We start from the raw sequence: 14,728 nt of genomic DNA, 5'->3' as shown, positions 1-14,728 counted from the left end.
GAGATGACAAGGTTTTGCTTGCTGCAGACAAATCAGAAAACATCCTAAAATATACCAGAGCCACAGGGAGTTACAGGATTTCAATCAAAGCCTGATGAAAGTGAATGTGGTCGAGAACATTGACTGTGTGGTTTGTCAAAGCTGCCTCAACGTACAAAGTGTATTATGATGATGTTTACCTTTTTTTGGCAGTCCTTCAAATTTAGGAAATTCCCCAGACTCTCTCTCTTCAAGGCCAAGAAGATTGGTCTTCAATCTGTCTATCAAAAAGCACCTAAGTATTTATTGTTGAAGCTTGAGAACATTTTTTTTCTCCTTTCAAGGTAGTGTTGTGCATCTAATCTCTCAGCAGGGATTGGAAGGACCCCTGTCACAACTGAGCTAGGTGGTCTGACTCAGAATTAAGAACATAAGAAGAGCCATGCTGGATCAGACCAAGGGCCCATCTAGTCTAGCATTCTGTTCAGATAGTTGCCAACCAGCTGTTGACCAGGAACCCACAAGAAGGACACGTGTATAACAGCACCCTCCCATCACGTTCTCCAGCAAGTGGTATACATACTAGGGTGACCATATGGAAAGGAGGACAGAGCTCCTTATCTTTAACACCTGTACAGAAAAGGGAATTTCAGCAGGTGTCATTTGTATGCATGCAGCACCTGGTGAAATCCCTTCTTCATCACAACATTTAAAGCTGCAGGAGCTCTGCCCTCTTGATCAGATACAAAAGAGGGCAGGGCTCCTGCAGCTTTAACCATCCCCTCTCTGCTCCAAAAACTCGGAGCGCCGTCAGATTTTCAGAGCAAAGTGCAAACCCCTAGAACGAATATATATACACAGAGAGATAGAGATAGGCAGACAGACAGATATAATTTACATGTGAGTGTGTGTGTGTGTGTGTGTGTGTGTGTGTGTGTGTGTGTATATATATATATATATATATATATATATATATATATATGAGATAGATAGATATATAATTTAGAAACCATTCAATGATGAAAAGAAATAATTTTCAGCTTGCATCATGTACCTGTGGTAAGATTAGCAAAGAACAGATTGGGTTTCTCTTTCGTAAATCAGAAGTTAACCTGAGCCTCCCTAGAGCTTTGAACCAGATTTAAATATAATTTAACATATTTATTTTTCACTGCTATGCCCATCTGTACTTTTCTGGCTTCTGATAGCACAGCAAAAAATAAATGTTTAAATCAAACACAACGTTCTTAACATTCTGAACAATTTCAACAGGGCGTGATGTGAGTACTATTTACAGAAAATGATTAGAATCTAATTTAGAACATTTCTTTATACATCTGTATAAATTTTGAATCGAACCCCAATTAATTCTTAGCATTTAGATAGCACCTCACAATGCTTGAACATGTTACATGTATCATTGCTGCTATTTCTACAGCCACTTGGTGAGTGGCATAGAAACTCAGTGTTGTTAACCCCATGTTGTCGATGGGATGCTGAGGGCTTTTCTACATGAGGCTGTTAATCTACTGCATGCACCTACTTTTGGTTTCATCACAGAATTGACATATGAGCACTACATGAGGAGCATTTCCTGCTTTTCCATTACATAACCTCCAGGTGGCACTGTAATGTAGCAGAATAGGGCAAATACACACTTGGAAACAGCATTTTCTTTCACCTTCAGAAATAATACCCCATTTTCCCTGCTCTAAAAACCCCCTCACCACATGTTTATAAACAGAAGCAGAACTGTAGGGTTACGATGGCATCTCAAGAACCTGCAAACAGCTGTGAATAAGGAATGATGAGTGCTTAATACATGTCTCATGTAGAAAAGCTCTGGGTGACTGGCCCTGAATATATTCTTGACAGAGGTGAGATCTGAACCAAGGGTATCCAGTTCACACTCCACTTTTAGCCACAATGTACAGTTGCTCTTTTTTAAAAAAAAAAATCATAATAGGAACATATTGTCAAGTGCCAAGCTTGACAGCTCTCTGGGCGGTTTGTGAACCGCCCAGAGAGGTTTGGCTACTGGGCGGTATAGAAATGTAATAAATAAATAAATAAATAAATAAATAAATAAATATTCCATGCATCTTTGTATTCACAAAAGGAAGATGCTCTCTTAGTAAATAGCTTTTATTATGCAAATCACAGCCAGATCAACAATGCTTTGGTTTACAGACCTAATCTGCATCCAGCAACATAGAACTAAGTTCTCTAGTCAGTTTTGCACATTATCAATTAGACTACATGAAGCTGCCTTGTAGGAATGTGTATTGAGTTGGGCCAGTTCACAGATTTTCATTTTAAAAAATCAATCAATAAATATAAATTTGTGCAAACTGCAGTTGTAATATGCACAAATTGCAGTCTCAGTGGGTGCAAATTACACAATTTGTGGTGGTATTTTCTGTAAATTACTCAGTTTGCAATTACTATTTACACACATTTTTTAAAAAAACAAAATCCTGGAATTTGCGGAAAAGCCATGTGTTGTCTTGCAAATGCAAGCTGAGTTCTGGGAAATCCAGGGAGCCCTAATAGAGCCAGATATCCCGGTGACAGACATCCATAGCTGGGATGTTGTGATGAAACTGGCACCAACCAGCAGTATGAAACCTGAGTATCTTTTCCCATTCTGCCTTCAGGGAGGGTCTTTCCTTTGGGACCTCTTTTGAGCAGCCAAACTTAAACCACCTCACTTCCAAAAGTTGCCCCATCATCTTAACCAGACATATGATTCTTGAGTCTATCACCCCCATCTCCTCCCCCACCATCCAATCCTATATTCCCATGGATGGAGAGGTTTCTGCCTAGCTTTGATCCAATCAATTAGCTGACATCTGGAGATACTCCTCTCTGCCACTGTATTTCTGCTCGATATCCTGTGACCTTGGTCACACCACAAACCCTTTGTCCTCTTCTTCATCTGACTCTGAATCTGTTTCCATGCCTTCTCCAGGTGCAGCTGCAGAGATGTGGGGCCCAATCCTTACAAACAGGAAGCGGCCTTACACCCAGGCCATGTCTGACTATTATCCATCCTGCCCAGTGCTGTCAACTGTGATTGGCAGTGGTTCTCCAGGGCCTCCGAAAAAGAGCTCTCGTATCAGCCGCTACCTGACTCTTTTAATTGAATTGAAGCCGAGTAATCTGCATGCAAAGTGTTCTGCCACTGTGCTCTGCACCCTGTTTTACCATGAGAATCCTCCCAGTTCTGCTTTGGAGGGCTCAGGGAGAGATATTGTATAAAATAAATGAGTATGATGAAATCTGTTATTGGAAGAACTCCTGTCGATGTAAGGGCATGCAGGCGTTCAAACTAGAGAATGATTTATAAGGCTGTATGCAACGGTAGCTGAAATGATCCCATTTTAAGAAGAATCATGCCGGATCAGGCCAAGGACCCATCCAGTCCAGCATTTTGTTCATACAGTTGCCAACTAGTTGCCTTTTGGAAAGTAGGATCCAAGTGCAACAACACCCTCCTGCCTATGTTCTCCAGCAACTGGTGCATATATGTATACTGCCTCTGATACTGGAGGTAGCACATAGCTATCGGCATTAGTAGCCATTGATAACTTTTGCCTCCAGGGATTTTTCCAAGCCCTTCTCCCCCCCCCCCCTTAAAGCTCTCCAAATTGGTGGCCATCACTATATCTTGTGGAAATGAGTTCAATAGTTTGACTATGCGCTGTGTGAAGAAATACTTCCTTTGATCTGTCATGAATCTTCCACTAACCAGCTTCATGGGATGACCCTGGGTCCTCGTATTATAAGAGAGGGAGGAAAAAATGCCTCCCTCTCCACTTTTTCCACACCACTTTCTCTATACCACACCAACCCAAAATTATTCAAAAGTATCATGCATTTTAGGATGTAAGAAGATGGTGGATATTATTCAAGAGCAGTTATTTCACTTTGTTTGGGTCTCTGTGCCAACTAATACGGCACACTATGCATCGTCCCCCTTTCTTTCCTGAGCAAACAGAGTGCCATTTTCCCTCTGTCTCTGAGAAGTGAGCTGAGAAATGCCCATGTTCCTGCACAGCATATCACTTATTTAGTACACTTGAGTAACATGATTTTTGTAGCTCGAGGATTTTTTTTTAATGGGTGAATTACTCTGTTTCAGGGACTGTCCTTTCAAGCTGACTTGTGAATTGCTCAGTGAAATGCCACTTTTCCTAAATGGCCACTGGTGTGTACTCTCTCCGGCTGCCAGAGCATAAACACATTGGCTATTGTAAGAATTTCATGAACAACATAAGCCATGGGAGGTGACCCCGAAGTTTCAGTGCTACATATGGACTGTGAATAATACTGTCATTAAAGTATTCTTTCCTCCATTCCTTCTACAGATCCCAGTGAAGACTGCACAAAAAAATGTCATAGCCTTTATTGTTCTTACATTTTCATGGAGCTTGCATTAAAGGATCTTGATAAGCTAAATATAGATCCAGACTTAGGCCTAATCTACACCAAGCAGGATATTGCAGTATGAAAGTGGTATTTAAAAGGCAGGGGCCACACCAAGCAGGATATAATGGTATGAAAGCAGTATATGGTATGTGTCAGTGGGCCCCATCAGTTGTCAGTGCACTTCAATACCGCTATAAAGCAATAGTATGGCTCCTGCCTTTTATATACCACTTTCATGCCATTTTCATTGTACAATATCCTTCTTGGTGTAGATTAGGCCTTAGTCTTACTTCAAGCAGACCCACTGAAATCACTAGGACTTACATTACCTTAGGCATGACTAATTTTTGATTAGTCCTTTTGATTTCAAAGGGTGTACTCTAAGATGATGATGATGATCATCATAGAATCATAAATGGTGATGATGATATCCTGCCTTTCCCCCCCATTAAGGGACCCAAGGTAGCTTATACAGTGGCCTCCTCCTCTTCATTTTATCCTCACAGCAATCCTATGAGGTAGGTTAGGATAAAATTCAGAGACTGGCCCAAAGTCACCCAGTGAGCTTCATAGCTGAGTGGGGACTAGAATTTGCATATCCCAAGTTCCAATCCAGCACGCTAACCACAACACCACAGGGACTAAGGCCATAGCTAGACCTAAGGTTTATCCCTGGATCGTCCAGGGGTCAAACCTGTTCATCTAGGTGACACACAGGGGATCCAGTGCTCAGGCAGGGGCGAACCCTTGATGAACCCAGGATAAACCTTAGGTCTAGCAGTGGCCTCAATCTCAGTCTACCCCATTTAACCTAGCATAGAGTCCTTGCTTTTAAAGCTCTTTTCCTTTTTGCCCTAATTGTGGCCTCACATAATATAGCTTTCTTGGCCCAAATATCTTCAGAATAGAGGCTGATATAATTGATTTGTTCACACTTTCTCTTATGTATGTATGTAAGTATGTATGTGTGTGTGTGTGTGTGTGTGTGTGTGTACGTGTACGTGTGTGTAAAACCCCCAAAGAACTCCTGCCTCACAAAAATTAGCAAATGAGGGAAGCAGCTTCTGATCTAGTTTACCTGCAGATATGGGGCTTTTCTTCCTGTATGGAATTTATAAGGGTGTTCCTGAAAACCATATGCATATTCAGAAGTGATGAAGTCCCAGGATACTTGTGTATTATATCATTTTCTGTACTGGTAGAATGATTCCATGACCCATTCACACAGTATAGTAGCAACATGGTACTGCAGGAAAACAGAACCATGTACATGCCATTCAACACAGGATGTTATATAAGAGCAGTGGCTTCCCACATGGCCAGTTTCAACCATTGCAGCACAACCCACATAGGCTAAATCTACACCAAGCAGGATATAGCACTATGAAAGTGGTATGAAAGTGGCATATGGAGGCAGGATCTATCCTACTGCTTTATAGCGGTACTGAAGTGCACTGACAACCGTTGGGGCCCATTGAGACATATACCGCTTTCATACCACTTTCATAGTGTTATATCCTGCTTGGTGTAGATGAAGCCCAGATTTCAGCATTCCTACACAGTATATCAGATACAAGCAGATCTCCTTTGGTTAAAAGTTAATCAAGTTGTGACCCTTATTAACCCAATGACAACTGTGTGTCTATTGTCTTCATTTTGTTTGCAGTCACAGAATCTGTTCACCTTGTACAGTCCTCAGTAAACAAATTGGTATCACAAATGATGCCATGAATCTCAAAGCACACTCTTCTTTGCAGAATACTTTGAACTTCCCATGATTTGAGGGAAGGGGACACATGAAGCAATGCATTTAAAACAAATGTCAGCTAGTTGCTCTAAAAAGCAAACTTCTGGAGGGGCTAATGTCAGTTTGATTCAGACCTTTGCAACTTAAGAATTTAGCCAACCAATCAAATGCTGTTTCCTGCCAGGGGCTTCTGGTTTTGCTGCCTGGATAAAAGTGCAAAAAACAAAAGAAAAGAAAAAGGTATTAGTAAGCTTCTGAAAGTACTTGGGTATCCACGTGTCCTACTTTACACAGAGGGCTGTTCTCTGTTTTTGAAGTGCTGGCAGAGGACTGCTTTCTCTTTGAAGGTGTTCACTGTTTGATAGACTGGACAGCCCAAGTATAGTTTAAAGTCAAAGAACCATAAGGAAGGAGATCTTCTTGTATTTCTATTTAACTTACAGTTATTATACATTTGTATATGCAAATACAAATATTGTATACAAAGTGGTATCCTTCCCCCCCCCTTTTTTTCCCCTTTTTTTTTCTTTTGGGTGATGCTGGGATGTGTGAATCAGCAAAATTCAAGTTTGCTGAAGTTCTCCAAATTCCATCTCGAAGCTTCTTCCAACTTGAGTCTGAAACAGATCGTGCACTTGGGTGGGGGGTGTCCCTGCATGAAAATCCATTTGTATTTTTGTGCATACTTCTCCAAACATACCCATCAATTGTGTGCATCTTTGGAATAGACACATTCTTCTCCCATTGATTAAAGTGTATTTGTGTGCAATTTTCAAAAGTACAGATGATGCCAAACGCAGGGGTGGTGATGGCATGAATCACATTGCAGTGTACAGACGTCAATCGCAGAGTGTGCCCTAGTCCATGTTGAATCCAGAAGGTGTAACAAGGTCAATCCTGATCAAAAATGAGACCTGCTAATAATATATTCCAGCTGCTTCCCAAGTCCCTCCTATTGTACCAGTAGCCTTTCTCTCAAGTTCATTAACCCATCACCTTCACTGCTATTGCTTCTCCGGAGCTGATAGCTTTCACATGCTAGGACTCTTTTCTGTTGCCTGTCCCTGGTAAAATCACTGTCCCATTTTGCGTTGGAGGATTGTGGAGAGGGGGTGCTTTAAAAAGGTTCATTAATTTGTGCATCATGTTCCCATGGGTCCTGTAGCATGCAGATAACAAGTGTCCCTGAGCTATTCTAGAAGGACACCCAGATCAAACATGTTGAGAACAACGTTCTATGAAACATTCCAAAGTCAGGGCACAACAGGCACTTGCAAAAGAATACATGGCAGGGCATACAAAGTACAGCAGTGGAGCATGAGAATTCAAGCCAAGAGAGGTATAGTATTAACACAACAGTGCCTCTATTTTCATCTCTGGTATGTTGGAAAGTACACCTTCATACAGTGGGAAAATTGAAAGAAAACCACAGACAGGAAGAGCAATATGAATGCTGCAAGCATCTGAGACTAACTTGAAACATATGGCAGTTTGTTTGTTTTTAAAATTAAAATAAATCCCATCGTCTTCTTTTAATGGATGAAGTGTTCACCAGATAGTTAAATTAGTTCTAGACTGGAATTCTTGTCCCTTCCCACACCCCACCCCTGGCTGTATAACTTGGTTAATCAATCCATACACATCAATACATTAAAAAGAATATTCAGGGGGTGGATTTTTAAAACAAATATAAATGGTTCACAAAAAATATGCATGCAAATTTTACATGATGCAATTGCACCAGTGGTAGATTAGCATAACAGGCAACCTATAAAGCTATTAGGAATTCTGCATGAATATTACATATTAATAGGACAGAAATTGAAGATACTTTCCCATTAGGTCGCTACTGGGATTTCTTTCTTCCTTTTTTTCCCTTCGATGGCAATTTCAATTTACATACATATACATGAGTTAACATATTTAAATGAACACTGGCTGTTTTATGATAATTATTCTTATATCACACTGTTCCTTTGGAATGCTCAGATCAGCTAATCTAGGGTTCCTAGGTGTTCTCCCATTCCTGCTCTGATCGGGCTAAAACCTGACTAGCATTATAAATGCATCATGTACCCTCAGACCATTTTCTGAGTCGCAAGTCAACTTTCCATTCACTTTTACGAAAAGTGGAACAGGCAGAGAATCCATCTCCCACCACCGCCACTCAAACATAGTCAGACCCCCCCACACACACACACACGCGCAAACTTCTGTGTGTTTCATTTTCCTGCTGGACATAAAAGTGTGGTTTAGCTGTGTTGTAATAACAGGACAATATTTTAACCACCTTTTTTTCATGCAGTCCATTCTTTTTTCTCTTCTACAGAAAGTCCATATAAATAAAGATTAACTCCACATCAGAAATAGGAGGATTCAACAGAGAGTGAAAAGGGGAAAGGCAATACCTTAATTTCACTCAACCATCAATATCTATATGAAAATAGAGCTGCAGGAATCAGGAGGGGCTGGGTCCCTTCAGAAGGTAGGCTAACCAGGCCTGCTTTTTCTTAGAATATGTTGGATCTCCAATCAATCAATGTTAACTCAGCTTTGTTAACATCTATCTCATTCCTTTTTTCTTTTTTTTAATTTCCACACAAAACCAATTAAAAAAACATACAGTACATAAGAAAAAAAAGAACAATTACAAAAATAACCACCCTACAACACATAAAAGACAGAAAAACAGAAATACAAGTTAAGATGAACTTCCGATTTTCACAATAACAAAAATAAGTGACCATGGATCACTACACCAAGCAGGATATTCCACTATGAAAGTGGTATATAAAAGGCAGGAGCCACACTACTGCTTTATAGTGGTATTGAAGTGCCCTGCAGGATCTGCACTACTGCTTTATAGCGGTACTGAAGTGCACTGACGTTGGGGCCCATGACACATTTACACCAAGCAGGATATAACAATGAAAGTGGAAGCAGTATATGGTATGCATCATGGGCCCCAAAAGTTCTTAGTGCACTTCAATACTGCTATAAAGCAGCAGTTTGGTACTGCATTTTATATACTGCTTTCATAGAGCAATATCCTGCTTGGTTTAGATGAGCCCCATATCTTCTCTTCCACCATAGCTACAGAAATAATAAAAAAAACCTCCTCTTTATTTTATCTTACAATTTTCTTCTTAATCATTGCATCCACAGATAAATAAGTCATTTTTTCCCAGTCTATGCAAAAAGTCTGTTAAAGGTTTCCATTGAATTAAAAACCTAGATGTTGTCTTTTCTCTAATTATTGATGTGAGTTTTGCCATTTCTGCCAACTCCACCATCTTCAATAGCCATTCATCCTTAGTTGGTAATATAGAGCCTTTCCATTTAGCAATCTCGCTGCCGTTATCATATATAAGAATAGAGTTCTATGGCTCCTTTGCCTCCAGGAATTCCCAATGTGCTAATGTGCAAAATTCAGTTTGGTCTTCATTTGAGTGAGTGGGTTTTTTGTTTTGCTTTTCACAAAAAGGTCCCTCCAAGGATGTCATTTTGCAACAGGGTTGAGTGACCCACAACCTGCATGCAGCCTGCCACCCCAGGGTAGCCCCACTCCCTTTTCTTTGCAGACCTGCTGAGTGCTGAGAAAATGGCAGCTATTGGACCCCACCCCCTCCCTCAAAGACTCTGAGGAAGCCAGGTTCGCTGGTTCCCTACTGCTAGTGACTGCAGGGAAGCAGCCATCCCAATCCAGGTCACTGGGTGGGAAGGAGCCTGAGCTTCCTTTCCCCTCAGCAACCCTGAAGCAGCAGTCCCAATCAGGGTCACTGAGGAAAGAGAAATGGCTTCAGAATACCCCTCCTTCAGTGATCCGCCCAGAGAGCTCCGGCTATTGGGCGGTATAGAAATGTAATAAATAAATAAATAAATAAATAAATAAATAAATAAATAAATAAATAAATCCAAACCTCATGCAGGGAGTGGGAGCACGCTAGCCCTGATCCTTTCCATCCTCATGTTTGTTGCCCTTTACTAGTAGAGGGTGGCCTTGTGAAATGGAGAGTCTCTTGTACACCATCAGGAATGCATCACCGAGAACGCTGGAACATGTGACTTCCTGAAGAGGGGAGCCACCTGTATGTTTACAGGTGAATGCAACTGGGTTGGCAGTTCTTCACACACTCTTTTTCTCCACAGCAGCCCATCCAACGTCCCAACCTCAATGCTACACAGAGAATCAGGGGACTATGCTGAATGGACAAACTCTTGTATTTGGGAAAGGGGGCCCTTGAAAAATAGGATGGAGGCATCTTCCATAAGTGAAGCTCTGCTCACAGAAGGTGTGTCTACCCAAATTGTCAGAGATCCTCTTTCTCCACAGGTACTTGGATACTATCAGACCCCGTCTGATAGTATCCCCCAACCCTCTGTTTCAGGTGTCCGTCAGAACCAGTCAGAAGTCTAAAGGAGCTATCCAATGTACTATCCAGTTCTGACTGGTTCTGACCTAAACCCAGAGCAGATTCACCGCCCCACTGACTTCAGAGCCACCATTCTCCACTGCTCTGTATAGCATTGGAAGGGCTGCCATTGGCAGATGTGGGTGGGTGAAGTCCACTTTCACCTTCCCTGTTTTACATGGCTAAACCTGGATCCATCCCATACTCTTTAATGTTAAATTATGTTGATATTTTTCCTCTGTTCTTTAAGTTCCCTCCACACTCATAGTCAGTATGAGTGACTATGTTCAGTGGACCCCACTGAATAAGGGTCCACTGAACACAGTGGAACTTACTCCTGATTAAATATACATAGGATTACAATGTAGCTGATCATTTTCAAGGTATAGCACCTTATTGAAGAAAGGCGCAACAATTGAAATAATTAATGGTCATTCCAGTTACCATTTTATGTTTGTTTGTAAAGATTTTCCCTAATGAAGAGTTTATATACAGACCCCAAATGCATTTTATTGTTGACTCTTATCTCTGGGCCTTATTGCTGATCCCACCCCTTTAAAAAATGTAATAAGTTTGATCCCGTAAGCATTTATGAAACACAGTCTTGCTGCATCAGGTTTTCTACTTCCCTCCTTTGCTCAACAGTCCATTTCTGCACCTCCTCGGCAAAGTTGTTCTGCAGTCTCCTCAGGCACCCTCTGCTCGCTGAGGAAAGAAAGTTTTCATCTCACAGCTCTTCTGGAGAAATAATTACAGCAATCTATAATCTGTTAATATCCACAGGAAGGAGCTGTGGAGAGATACACCGGGCTTGAAATGGAATTAATAAATTAGCTCAGCATAATTTTTAATCAACCACACTGGAGTAGTGCTCTCATCATGCCCAGGGGAAAGGAACAAGAGCTGTTAAGCGATTGAAGCTCACCTTCATGGCGAAGTATAGGACAAGGAGCAAGATATGCAGGCGTGGAGTGCTGTCAGCCAATCCGCTTGCAAAGGGAAGGGCATCTGGGTAGGACCTCTTGCGATCAATGGCACTTATTTCCTCAATGGGGCACTGGACAAAAAAATCATGTTCTTTTATAAAAAATAAAATTGTATGTCAGAATACAATTTAGATAAGACTAAAAAAATGGTGGTTTTTTTTTACATATGTCCAACAATCTTTGTTTTCATGGGAGGGAAATCCCAGCATGGTTTAAGGCCCAATCCTATGCATATTTGGGCATATTTGCCAAGTTGAAGAATGCTGTAAGTTGGAGCACTTTTTTTGTCTAAACATGCATAGGATTGGGCCCTTAGGTGCACAATAATAGTATGATGACTAATCACAACCTGAGAAGAGGTCAATGAAAAGCCACAGGTCATCCTGGATCTATTTTCTTTCATTCAGCTTCCTTTAGCCTCTAATCCATAAATAATAAACACAAATGAAACAGAGGCTGAAAAAATAAATGAAGACTGGTACAACAGTGTGCATACAATTTTGGTTTAATACATAAAGCCCATGGGGAGTTTAGAATCTAACCCTCCTAGGATGTTGGTCTGCTGTTTTGCTCTTCTGAGATTCCCACAATGACCTTCTTGACTTTAATTTTGATTTATTTGTTGTTTAACTTCCTCTAGCCTAATTTTCAGTCCAAGAAGCCATCATGAAAGATTGAGCATTAATGCATAAGCTCTCATAGTATTACAAAAAATAATAATGGGAGGATCAAGTTACAAAAAGGGACTCTTTAGATCAATGGGATAAATTTATTCAGTACTGTATTGAAGACAAAAGAATAATGACTGGAATACAGGAAAAGAGGTCTCAGAAGTTGTCTAATAGCTCTAATTGAATATAAATTTGACTGAAAAAGTCAAAGAAATATAGAATTGAGAAACTGATTATGAATTGGTTGTATTATGCTTTCCTCATTTTTATTTTTTTATTTGCACTTTTGTGATAAATGATATTGGCAATAAAATGTGTTTAAGAAGAAAAGAAATAGATCAAAGAAATTTCAGTGATTCCCTTTCATCCTCAGTTCCTAGACAACAAACCATAGTCAGGAGAAGTGTTTGGAAACCTGTGAACATACACTGAACATTTAGAGGGGAAAGGGGGTGGTTAATAGTTAGTCTCACCCTAGCACTTTGGAGAGCTACATCTGTAGAAGTGTGTGCCAATCCTTTAGGAAGAAGTCCATCTTCCTAAAGGTAGAGTCTTCCATCTTCCCCTATCAGCATCATGGATTGCACATCCATGAATTGCACATCCATTGGACATCCAGGGGCAGGAGTCCATTGGGATGCACATGTGACTGTTGAACCACACTGCTCTGGGACCTATCAGCCAACACCCTGAGTGCTCGGACATGTGAGATACTATGCATGCCAAGTCAGAGTTGCCTCCACATTTAATATTGAGAAAGCATCTCTGCATCCCAATGGGTTCCATCCCTTCATCACTTGTGACACATACACTGGTCTGTTTGTCCAAGGCATGTTGTGGTTTGAAAGAGGGCTGGTGTATTGTTTGGAAAAATGATTTCCCAGTTTTTGTGTGTTCAGTTAAACTAGAACTCATGAACCAGTGGAGGTTTTATCACTGATACAGAAGGTAGTTGTTATTAGGGCTGTGTAGCCCCCCTCCCCAAGATCTGCCTCGGAGGCTGGTTCAGAACCCCCAAAGCTGAGGTGAAATTTGAGCCCTCTGAGGCGACTCAGACTTTTCTGGGTCCCAGCTGTGCAGACGGCACCCAGAAAAGTCTCCCCTTCCCCACTTACCTGGTGCCTCCACTGCACCAGGTAAGTGGTGCACCGTGTGGCCTACTTCCCGTCTTATGCGTCAGCGGCAGTGGAAGCTGCCAGAACCAAGATGGCAGCTCCGATGGAGGCAGCAGGTAAGGAGACTGGTGGGGGGGGGGCTGGCTCCAAAGCGCCAAGGCAGCCCAAAGCTTTGGAGCCAATTGGCTTTGGCTTCGGGCCACCTTGGCCTTTGCCCAAACTGCCTCAGATCTGGTTCAGTAGGGTCCAAATCACCCTGATCCACTTCAGATTCAGGGTTTGGATCCAAGGTGGTGCACAGCCCTAGTTGTTATTTCCATGATTTGTCTATTGTAGCTATTCTGACAGAAGCAAGGTGGTTTCCCATCCATTTGCAGGCAATTCTGTGGAGCTATTTTGGCACAGAACTGGATTTCAGTTGGAGGCCAGTTACAGTCCTGCATCTGCAGAATGTTGTTCCCCATTTTTGACTTGCTAAACATAGCCTTATGTAAATACAATGATTCTATGCAGATGTAAATTGCTAATTAAAGCATACAATTGTCAAGGGTACAATACATAATACCGTACAATATGAAACACCTCTGGTGCTTTTTATTCAATTACCAGAGCAGCAACTCTTGTTGGTTGGTACTTTTAACATCTGCTCATAAGGGTGTGATTCTGGAAGTAGGGATCCTCCATGAAAAAAAATAAAAATGCCTTCCAATAAAAGGGAAGGGGGAGGGGCGACAGAGAGAGAGAGAGAGAGAGAGAGAGGAAAGAGTGTAGGAAATGCAAAATAGCAGACTGATCAGCCCCCAAGGAATTTGCCTTCACAACAATGCTTGTTTTGTTAGTAAATATATATTAGAATAATAAAAAAAAAACTACCAATAATAAAAAGGTTGTTTAAAAAAATGCAGGTGGGATCCATGTCATGCTTTCTAACAAATCAAGCCAATAGCTATAATTTTGTTTTATTTTTGAAATTGGAGATCATTGCAGGCTATAATAAAGGAAAAAGGCGAAATAAAACAATATAGTATTTCCTCTCCTCCAGTATTGCTTTGCCTGCAAAGCAGTGTGCATTCTCTGCCATGGCACAGACTAGCCTACTACAAGCTTGCAAAATGTTTCTATGTGCATACTGCTTATTATCTGTACCGCAGATGAATGTTTGGGTTTTGGCTATACAGCTTAACAACCTGAGAGTAAACGGAAGAGCGATATCCTGAGTACCACGCAGTCCTCATTGGCGAAAAGGCTCCTGTAAACTAAAACAAATACTTCATATTAAAAAAAAAATGCTTTCAGTTTATGGATTTGAATCCCCGAAACACTGCTGCCCCTTTTGGCAATGGTGTGGGGGAGTGTTGAAATGAACTTGTTCAACCGGATTGGGAAG

The sequence above is a fragment of the Elgaria multicarinata genome, chromosome 4 (assembly GCF_023053635.1).
Source record: "Elgaria multicarinata webbii isolate HBS135686 ecotype San Diego chromosome 4, rElgMul1.1.pri, whole genome shotgun sequence".
NCBI lineage: Eukaryota > Metazoa > Chordata > Lepidosauria > Squamata > Anguidae > Elgaria > Elgaria multicarinata.
This window is presented reverse-complemented; position numbering follows the sequence as displayed.